The sequence below is a fragment of the Crocodylus porosus genome, unplaced genomic scaffold (genome assembly GCF_001723895.1).
Source record: "Crocodylus porosus isolate Cpor-Errol unplaced genomic scaffold, CroPor_comp1, whole genome shotgun sequence".
In the NCBI taxonomy this organism is placed as follows: domain Eukaryota; kingdom Metazoa; phylum Chordata; order Crocodylia; family Crocodylidae; genus Crocodylus; species Crocodylus porosus.
This window is the reverse complement of record NW_017728886.1, coordinates 165,626,934-165,638,284: the sequence shown is the minus strand read 5'-3', so window position 1 is coordinate 165,638,284 and position 11,351 is coordinate 165,626,934.

The window sequence follows — 11,351 nt, the reverse complement described above, 5'->3', positions numbered from 1 at the left end:
TCTTTCCTGCCAAGGCAGGGGGTCGGACTAGATGATCTACCTAGGTCCCTTCCGACTCTAGCTACTATGAAACTATGAAACATAGGGGGCAGGTAAAATAAAGATGTAGATGTTTTATGAAAAAAAGACAAAAACCCAAACCCAATACAATTTGTTTGAAAGTCAGTGATTTAATTTTTCTTAATCATTTGAAAAACATTTCTGGGGATACATATTTCTAATTTTTTCTACTGAACAATAGTGGGAATAAGAGTGAGATTAAATGTTTTGCCCATTCCCTCCCCCCAGAGATAGAAAAAAAAAGACTATTGTAACACCCACACACACTTGGGTTGGGTTGGTGAAGTGCATTCTTTTGGTTGTTGTGTATTGTGTGGGTTTTTTTGGCCCCTGTTGTTCTGGCCCTGGGCTCTGGGCAAAATATACAAACTCTTTTGGCTGCAGTGGCCAGAGAAAGCAGAAGATTCTCCAGGAAGCTTGAGTAAGAGAGAGGCCAAAGCACAGCACTCTTTAATTGGACAAGGTTTGGGTGGTGTCACATCAGGTATACAAAAACAGCTCAACTGTGGTTTTTTCCTTCTTGCTCCTGGGGCTCCTAAGAGCTACACAGCTGGATTGGGAGCCAGGAAACGTGCTCCCCATGAGTGGTTGTAGGATGGTTCTCCCCCTCGTCTTCACTGGAGAGGCAAGCAAAAGCTATGTGAAGGGAAAGCCTCGGGTACAGGGAGAGAAAGTCTATCTCAGTCTGAGATACCTATTTCCTTCCTCTCCCTCCACCTTCTTTGGAGTGAGATAATACAATGGAAGTGTAAACTCATCAGGAATAGGTCCTTACAGTCTTGCTGGCTTTTCTGCCACACAGGCTTTGAGTAGGATAAATACCCATAGGGGTATTAATCCCTGGAGCAGACTGGCCCAGAGTGGGGTCCTGGCAGTTGCTGGCCATGTGGGCCTGGCCCACTCTGGTTTGTAACTAGTGTTTCAGTACACTGGTATAGCTGAGAATGGCTGTCCAAGTTGCAGCCATAGGCCTAGGCCCTTTTTGCTGTTTCACAGCTATTGCATTTCAGCCTAGCTGTGGGGCTGAACCCCAGCCATATGTTTGGCTAGTAGATTTGGACCAGGGTGAAATCTGGTATGGTTTGAGCCTGGGTGAGACCTGGCACTTGTTGATCCAGGCCTTGCTGTGGTATAGGCCTGGCTGGCTTGTGTTGCCCAATCTAGGCCTAGTGAGATAGGTCAGGTTCTCCTTTTGTCCCCTTTGTAGTTTATACCCCAACCAAGTGGTGTGGTTGGGTGCTGGTTGTAGTTCAGGCCCAAGTCAAGATAGGTGTGCCCTTTCCTCTGAGTTCTTTTGTGGCTTTCTGCCCAGCAGAGCTGGGACTGGGACCAGGAATTTTGGGGTACGGTATGATGATGAAAACTGCAGTTAACCCCTCAAAGCCACCATGCAGAAGTGGTGGTTGGCGCTCTACCACTTCTCCAGGAACAACGAGCCCCTTGCAACACAGAAGGACCCCAGCTCTTGAGCGGCTCACGTCACAGTAAACCCAAGGAGCAGCTCATAGGACTCTCCAGTGTGGGCCCCCTTCTTTAGCCCATCACTGGCATAGCACAGGTATAGGGGTGCAGGTCCCTGGAACTACCCATTGTGGAGCTCCAAGTCCCAGGCCACCTGGGTATGGGTGAAGACCCCTCAAGAGGGTTCCACCTGTAGACTTTACCTTGCAGTTAGTGTTTTTAAATTGTATTTAGTGTTGTTGGGTTTTTCTTGCCTTTATTTTCTGTATTAAATTTGAATTTTGTGTTGAGACTGCTTGTGAGGAGAGGGTTTTGTTTACAGGGGATAGCCCAGCAAATTTAGTGTTACCAGATTTCTGAGTGGGGGCTTGAGCCACTGGTATAATTTATGGGGTACACCAAAATTTGAACCCAGCCCTTCTTGCAGCTGCTCAGTGCCCAGCAGAAGGGTTACTTTTTATGAAAGTATCTGAAAGTATCTTCATTTTGTCTGAAGAGGCATTCTTTTTCCTCCATAAAAGGGTTTTAGTGAAGTAATTCAAGCAACTTGCCAATCAGCTAGATTTTCTTTCTCTCTCTTATTTCTTCTTCTGTATACTACCATGCCTTTTGGCATTAAAATACTGCAATACAATCTATTATTTTTTTGATCAAATGTAACATTTTTGGCACCAAGGGGAGGATGTCGGGGCTGGCCCCGGCCCTCCTGGTGCCAGCCTGGTATTGCCGTACTTCCAGACCTGGTGCCAGGTCCTCTGAGGAGGCAGGGAAACACCTACCTTAAAAAAGGGACCCTCCCCCCCCATCCCATCAGCATGCTTGTCTAATATGGGCTGTGCATTTTTGACAGTCATGCTCACTGTTGGCTGCATTTAATCAACTTCATAGTTGCTGTGGAGGGAAGAAATACATAATGAGGTAGCTCAGCTCAGATTACTCAAATGATATATATAGTAGCATGGGAGAAACCACATATTTCTTCCTGCTACCTGTCTCAGGAATTCTATTGCACATGATTTGTGCCTCCTGTTGAATTCAATTTATTTTTTAATCCTCTTTTCTTAAAAGGATATTTCCCATTATAATTTAATTAATTTTATAATCTATAATAGTCATTAATGCAAGTCTATGTAAATTACATGCTGCAGATTGATTGAAGTTGCCATTTTCCATACACATTACCAGACTTTTTATTTTGCAGGGAACACCTGCTACATGCCTAGGAACAATTCACATGCATACAGAAATGCTTGTAGAAGTCTCACGGGAAATCAATAAGGCCATATGGCAAGCATAGACATACATGCAAGCTTTTTGAAAATAAGACAACCAAACAATTTTGTTTCTTCTTTCTCACATCAAAGAAATGGAACTGGTATGAATAAAATTTACTGTCAACCATAGCTACTGAAATTACATATTGTATTAAACCACTGCATTTTGAAAAAGAGAAAGCATCAAAAGTATTTCATATCAAATCTTGACTCTCAGTATGACTGAATGATTCTTGGGCAAACTAGAAAATTTTTCTAGCTATAATATATTTTGGAAATGAATTTGGTAACTTCAGGAACAGAACATTTAAAAATAATTAACCTATCTAGACTTCATGGCTGCTTACAGATGTGACCCCCCAAAAAAGAAACAACAAACAACTAGCACTTTGCACACCCCCACATCGACCCCAGTACATGCCCAGAAGAGGCATCACATGAGCTTGGACCTGGCTTGCCTAATGTCTATAGATTGGGTGCTTCAGTAGGGCTTTTTTGGTGCTTTATTATCTAATACCTGACTGAAACAACTTTAGAGAAAAGTACCAAAAAGCCTCACTGAAGTCCTTTGTTATCTAATACCTGAGTGAATCAATTTTAGAGAAAAGTGTCAAAAAGCCCCACTGAAGTGCCCGATCTATACAGATGCTGCTTCTTCTGGTAAAGCATGTTTTCCCCCCTTTTCCCCATGTCTGTCAGTGCCCCATAAGTCTTAAGCTTAAGGTGATCAGGCTTAAGGTGAAGTTAGTGTGCTATTCCAGGTTATCCTTAAACCCTACTAAATCTGTTGAATGTTAGGTGGCGTTAAAGTTAGAACAATTTCAGAGTAGTCATAGTTTAAAGCTTAATGCAGCCTCTGACCTGTGCATCTATGACTAGGTACTAGAGGGCCTGGTAAGCAGGGGCTCTCCCTCATCTGGAAACTGACCCTGGGGGCTAAGTATGGCAAGAGCCTGGGGAAGCATACCACCCTGGACTCCATGATCTTGACACCCAGCGTCTCCACCCCCAGCATGGGGGCCACTGAGGGTTAACTGTGACAATAGCATGCCATCCAGGGAAGCATGCCTCCCAGGACTACATGCTCTCTCTTGCCATGCTCAGCACTAAGCAGCCCTGTTCAGCTTCTCAAGAGTAACTGTATACAAAGGCTCTGTAGTCCTTTGTTACTTCCCTGCTCCTCTTGCAAGACCTATACGACCAGGTTGGTTAGCTATACACAGCCTTTGGAATCTCAGTTGGGGTACTGCACCGAGGTGATACTTGAGTAAGATAATGCTTTTATAAAATTGGGATAACAATAATTACATATATTTTACCTATTTATTTAGGCTTAATTATTTCACATATAAAAATGTTATAAATGTTGAATGCTTACAAGGATTAATGGTATTTGTACAAACATCCTGAAGGAATCTGAAAATGAAATAGCTGATATAAAATATAGAATAGTTTGTTTAAAAAAGAAAGTATGTTGCCTTGTTTGATCAATAAGGTAAACTTGTGAGGATCTCCAGGGGGACCTAACAAAGCTAGGTGACCTGGCTGCAAAGTGATAGATCAAATTCATGGTTCACAAAAACCTGAACATTAAAATAAAAGCATGTTGGTGGATTCTAAATTAATCCTACGCTCTCAAGAAAAATAACCTGAACATTTCTGTGCACAACTCAGTGAAATCACCTGTTAAATGCAAACTGACATTCCAGAAAATACAGCAACAAATAGAAATTTAAATGAAACAAGATAAAACAATAAAATAATAAAAAAATTCCACTCTTTAGTGGCCTGAATAATGTGAAATAGATAGACAGGTAAAGGGTATATGATATAATAGAAATATATAATTATATTACAGTGATATATATCTATAACATTATCACTATATAAATATATATAAATAGGCCCCCTCTGTGGGGAGGGGGGGAGAGAGAGAGAGAGAGAATTATACTTATATATTACTTACAGGGTATATAATAAAATTATATTTATATAAAAAGTTAGGAAACTTGTCTGTGCCTTTTCTGAAAATTTTCCCTACCCACTCACACTATCTTGAGTGCAAACAGTGTGAATGTCGAAAGTAATGTAATATAGGCATTTTTTGGCACATCTATGACCCTGTAATGGGGCTTAATGTGTAGTATGCCCTTCAGTCAGTCAGTTCAAAGAGGTCTGAGCCCATCAATGAGAAACCAGTACTTATGACTCTTTTATAGCCCAGCAAGGACACGTCTTCATTGCACGTTTCTCATGCCAGACACCCACAAGCCACACCACTCAGAAGCACTAACTCTGCATTAAACTCCAAAACTAGGAGTAGTGTAGTCATGTTCCTGTGGCACTGTGAGCAAAAGAATAAGTATGGTCCCTCTGGAACTTATCATCAGTGCTAGTTACCTCTAAAATGGTGATGTGCAGACATAGCTTCACTGCTTCCAGAAGAAGAAATGTGCATGGGGCATGTTACTGCTTTGCATGGCAAATCTGCAGTGCAGACATGCTTCAAGGCACTTTCCACTAGGTACTGACATGAAAAATGAAGAGTAACTGAACCATCCTCTGCAATTATCATCTACTGGACCTGTGGACAACATTATTCTAAAAAAAACATTTCCAAGAAAGACAGGGATACATTTTCCTATTTTTATTTGTGAAGAGATTCACAGATCAATGGCGTTAGACTTTTCATAGCCATGCATACTTGGGGTGTGCATGTGTGTGGGGGGGCAGTTAGATATTTGTGTAATTATTTATAAATGTGTGTAGTTACTTGTAGAAATAAGAGTGTGGGCACAAGTGTACAAGTGCACTTGATGTTGGATTAGTTTACTCACAAGTAAAATACTTGCGAGTAAACACTCCTGGGCATGTGTCTGCACATGCAGGACATGGAAGTAGATTTGCTGCTAATGGCAGCAAGCTGCTCCTGCTTCCTGAGGCCCTGCAAAGGGACCCTGCCACCACCAGGGGGAGCTTGAGTCTTGGGCTGCAGCTGCTGGTAGTTGGGAGCCCTCCTGAAAAGGCAGCCCCTCTCTGCTCCCGGCTAGGGACAGGCAGCAAGTACCTCAGCCTCTGGCTGTTCCCCCATGGGTGTGTATGCTGCAGCAAGTCTGGTGGGTGGGGGGCTTGCCCAGGAGCAATGGAGGCCTGTGGTCCCCTGGCACAGGTGGCTTCCTCTTGAGCACCTGGGGTCCAGGGTCAGCAGGCTGGCATGCAGTCCTGGTCCCACTGCAGACAGCTTCAGCTCCATACCCATGTGGAGCCAGGGTGAGCAGCAGGACCCAGGTGGAGGGAGTAAACGGTGGGAGACCCAGGGCAGGGGCTGGACCAGGGGCTCCTGGCTGCTGGAGGCAGTGCAGGACCTCCTTCCAGGCCCAGGTGGTGGACAGCTGCCAGGGGGCAGGTGGGGCTAGGGTCGTGGACTGGGCAGTGGGTGGCATGAAGGCAACTACCAGGTCCAGGATGGTGTCTGGCACCCAGTAGTCTTCATCTGTGGCCTGCACTGCTGTAGTATTGCAGTAACTACAATTGCTTTGATTGCTTATGTTGTTATTTTTCTTTTTATATAATGAAATATTTAACCATTAAGATAAAGTTAATTCTTTATGATTTACTTTTTATAATATTTTGATCAGTCATTATTAGTGTTCTGGAATTAACCATCTATTTTAAATTTCCTATTGCTTGGCATGAATGCATTTGACATATTGGTCTCATTATTTTAGATATATTTACCCTACTGGTCTCGTGATTTAGAACTTAAATTTAGTATAAGGAAAATGCTTATGCAAGGTTTGTGGCATGTTTGGTGTATGTGGGAAGAGGTAATGATAGAATGAATGATGTATGTATGTGACAATGTGAAGGAAAACGGTCCTTTTGCAGGAGGTGAAAATAATCTTCTGTGGTTTAATGGTTAAAGGCTGCAGTGATGTTAAGTCAGCAGTTAAGGATTATGAAATACTAGATCATGGAGGGCTTACTACATGGCTGGGGCTGGTGTGGCTGACAGCTCCACTCGGTCCCAGCTGATGGCTGCTGCCACCATGCAGCTTCCACCTGGACCCCATCTGATTGGCTGGACCCTGACAGGCTGCTGGAGGCCTGCAGCTGGGAGCCCGTGGTGGAGGCCTGAGAGCCTTTCCCTAGTGAATTATCACCATGGGTGCCAGGCCAGGGCTGGGGCTTATTCAGGCTGCCCAGGATGCTCTATACAGCGTGGCTGCAGCCTGGGTCCTGGGGCATGAGGATCTCTGTCAGTTGCTACATAAAGCAACATAAAGGACATGGACTTCTGGGTACTTCCTGACTGTTGATAGTGGTTGGTGATGGAAACCCACTGTGCCTGCAAGGCTTTGACCTTTATGCAGCACTGCTGTGCTGACTGGTTGTGCCTGTATTCATGCATCCGGCCTGACAGCTCCATGTAGATGTCAGCATTGGGGGGCCCACCCTGTGTGAACTGGTGCTGTATCTTCACCTCACCCAACAGTTCCACAAGGTTGCTAGTCTCCTCTTGTGACCAGCTGGGGCCCTGGGTAGTGGGCATTGGTGTCAGGAATGACAAGGACATTGCGGCTCCCATGCTGGCTCTCTGGGCCTCTGTGCAGCTGTCCCTTTGCTGCTGAGCTTTGTACCTGCCTGCAGCATCCAGTGCAGGGGCATGGCATGGGACATCCAGCTGCACAGCAACGCAGTGGCCCACAGCACCTGCAGGCTCTGGGCAGGCTTCTGGGGGTGGACTGTCGGCAGCTGGAGCGGGCCCCAGTGACCATAAGCTGCTGGCAGCTGGGCCTGCATGCTGTCAGGAGCCTGCAGCACCCTGCAGGCCTGGATGGCATGGGTCTGGCAGGCATGTGGCACTACAGTGTCAGGCAGGCAGGCTGGTGCAACTGGTCTGTAGCCTGCCCAGGGGAACACAGGGTCCTGGAGTGGCCTCAGGATGCCTGTGTGTGCTCCAGGGCTCAAAATGTCTGCAGACTTTTAAGGGCTTGAGGCTGGGGCAGGCATAGAACTGGCCCAGCCCTGGGGCAGAAGAAGTTCCGAGCCCAGAGCCCTGGGGCTACCTTCAGGCTGGCCCTCTAGGGGCAGGGATGATCAGGAGCAGATTTGCTCCCAGCTGGCATCCACATATGCATTACTGAGCAGTAACTACTCATGGGTAAATGTGCTACTTGCATTTGCAGGTAACAAATTTATGCCTGAGTAATTTACTGCACAGTAATTTATCTTTATATTAATTTATCTTGCTTCTTCCTCAAACCTGAAGGAGTAGCCTTCTTCAGTTCCTGAAAACTTGTTGAAACAGCTCTACCAAGTATACAGCTAAGGCAATAAAAGATATTACCAAACAAAACCCAAGTCAAAACCAGAGAAAAAACTGGTAAGGTAAGGAAGTGCACAGGGGCCAGAAGCAAGTGTGTAGATCTTTGAGTAGACAGAGTACTACAGGCTAGGTCTAGCTATTAAAGGGGAGAAGATGGGGTCTGTTGCTTGAGGCCTCAGAGGATTGGCCACTCTGATTGCCCTAGTAGGACCAGGTTCAACCCAGGGTACTGAACCAGGCTTACTGCCAGTGGTGCCTATTTCCCTGCAGTCTCAGGGGATTAATTGTTCTGATTCCCTGATTGGAACAAGCCAGACTTAGAATTATGATCTGGTAGCATTACAAAAAGGGCATCTATATATCCTACTTATGAAACTATTTACAGCAACTATTTACAGCAACACACGCTCACACTCAAAATGTTCCTTGCTAGAGCTTAGCTTATTTAGCATTTCTCTTCAAAGCCTGATGGCCTCAACAGTTTTTTGACCTAAAGAAAGAGGTGGATATAATGTCTGGTTAGACTTACCTTCTCCTGAAGGAGCTGTATAGTCTCATTCAGGTAAAAATCTCTCCCAGTTAGAAAATATGAGGCCCTGACCACCAGGGAAATTTGAATTTATCTACAGTAATTCCAGCTTACATTTTGAGTACTGCATGCTGGGGGGAGTAGTAGATGTGTTGGAAGGTAGAGCTAAGATTCAGAGTGACCTAGATAAATTGGAGGAATGGGCCAAAAGAAATCTTTTGAGGTTCAACAAGGACAAGTGCAAAGTCCCATGCACCTGGGGGCTGACTGGCTGGGCAACAGTTCTGCAGAAAATGACATGGAGATAACAGTGAGCAGTAACTGAATATGAGCCAACAGTGTGCCCTTGTTGCCAAGAAGGCTAATGACTGTATTGGTCAGAGTGTTGCCAGCAGGTCAAGGGAAATGATTATTCCCCTCTATTCAGCACTAATGAAACCACATCTGTAGTACTGTATTCAGTTTTGGGTCCCTCACTACAGAAAGGATGTGGACAAATTGGAGAGAGTCCAGTGGAAGGCAATGAAAATGGTGAGGGGGATGAGACTTGACTTATGAGGTGAGGCTTGGAGAATTGTGCTTATTTAGTCTAGAGAAAAGAAGACCGAGAGGGGATTTACTAGCAGCCTTTAACTACCTGAAGGGGGGTTCAAAAGAGGATGGAACTAGACTGTTCTCAGTGGTGGCAAATGACAGAACAAGGAGCAATGGTCTCAAGTTGCAGCAAGGGAAGTTCAGGTTAGATACTGGGAAGAATTTTCTCACTAGGAGGGTAGTAAAACACTGAAATAGATTACCCAGGGAGCTTGTGGACTCTCCATCCTTGGAGGTTTTTAAGACTTGGCTAGACAAAGCCTTGGTTGGGTTGATCTAGCTGGGGATGGACCTGCTTTGCATAGGGGGTTGGACTAGATGACCCCCTGAGGTCCCTTCCAACCCTAATTTTCTATGACACTACGATTCTATGCTGAGGAACCTTCTGGCCCTCTAGAATAGAAGACTCAGAAAAGAAGGTAAAAATAAATGAATGAGGAGTGAAAAAGTTCCTCACTGTCTGCAAAGTCTTCCACATACGGACAGCCCATCTCATCACTTCTTACTCATCACATGCTGAGAGAAGAATCATGTATGGGGGTGAGGAATAGCAACCCACAACAGGCGGTGGGAACAATAATTTAGAGACTTGGTTATGGTAATGACCATAGGCAGAGGGAGAATCTTTTTTTCTGGGGGCTAAGTGTGTGCACGCCCCACCCCAGGTTGGAAAGTCGGTGGAGGGAGGGAGTAGGAGAGGGATTGGGGCTGGGGTTGGGACCGGGTAGGGATCGGGAGGGAGTGGAGCAGAGCTGGAATCAGGGCCGGGGCCTGCTGTGCCCATATGGCTGACCCTTCCCCCACACCCGAGATTGTTGTCTGGTGCCAGTGCCAACGAACTCACCGCCCCCAGCCTGGCACCACTCTTAGGTGCCTCTCTGCATCGGCCCCAGACCTGCACTACTCAGGGGTCCCAAAGTGGGGGCCAGACTAGGGCCAGCATCAGCTGCACTACTGGTCCGGAGGGGACAGAGCCCCTGGGACCCTTGCACTCACCCCACTAGGCCCTGCACAGCTGATACGAGTCATGGGATGGAGCCATGGCTCATCCAGGGGGTATGGGGAGGGGGTGGTAGCTCCTGCCATTGTGTGCATCCTGGGAGGTAATGGGGGGGTTTCCCATATCTGTGTGGGGCAGGGTGGGCAGCCACTGTGGGCTGGTTCCAGGGCAATGCTGTGCTCTTCCCAGTGGAGGTGGAGCATGCTACGCCTGGGGTTGATGGCGGTGGTGCTGGGAGAGGGGTTGCGTGGTCTACAGTGAATGTTGGGGTTGCTGCAGCAACCCCTTCACCCATAGCCTCCCTCCCAGAGCTACTGCTGCTCATCCCCAGCATAGCATGCCCCCCCCACTGGGAAGATTCTGGTGCAACCCCAACCCAGTGGCAGCCCACCCTGCTGCACACAGATTGGGGGCATGTTGCCCCCCAAGCCTCTCAGCGTGTACATAGCAGCAGGAGCTGAGCCCCCCGATGAGCCATTGGCGACTCTATCCCATGCCACCAGCTGGGCAGTGCCTGCCCCTCCCCCTGCCCCACCCCTTCTGTGGCTGCCACAGGCCCTCGCCCAGGCTTCCTTGTGGCCCTACTGCTGCCTCCCCCTTCTGCCACCTATGGTAATGACAGCAGAAGCTGAGAATGACAACCTAATAGTTAGGCATGGCAACAGACAATAGAGTAGTTTATAAAACTTACTAGGGGTGTGCAAAACAGGCCATATTTGATTCAGATTCAGATTTGGTCTGAATCTGAGACATTGATTTGATTAATTGATTCAGATCACTGTCCCTGATTCAATTTGGCTGAATGCAAATGTGAAGATTCAAGTCTAATTCAGAGAATCAGTGATTCGGCCATAGACACAGCTTTAAATGTTTTTCTACATACCTTAAGGTGCCAGGCATGACTCATGAATACTGAGATGGAGGGGCAGATCATAGAATCATAGAATCAATGACTCGAAAGGGACTCAGACAGATCATCTAGTCCGACCCCCTGCCATGGGCAGGAAGGAGCACTGGAGGTGATAGGGGTCATAAAACCCCAGCCAGGTGCCTATCCAGTCTCCTCTTGAAGATCTCCAGGGAAGGTGAGAGCACCACCTCTCT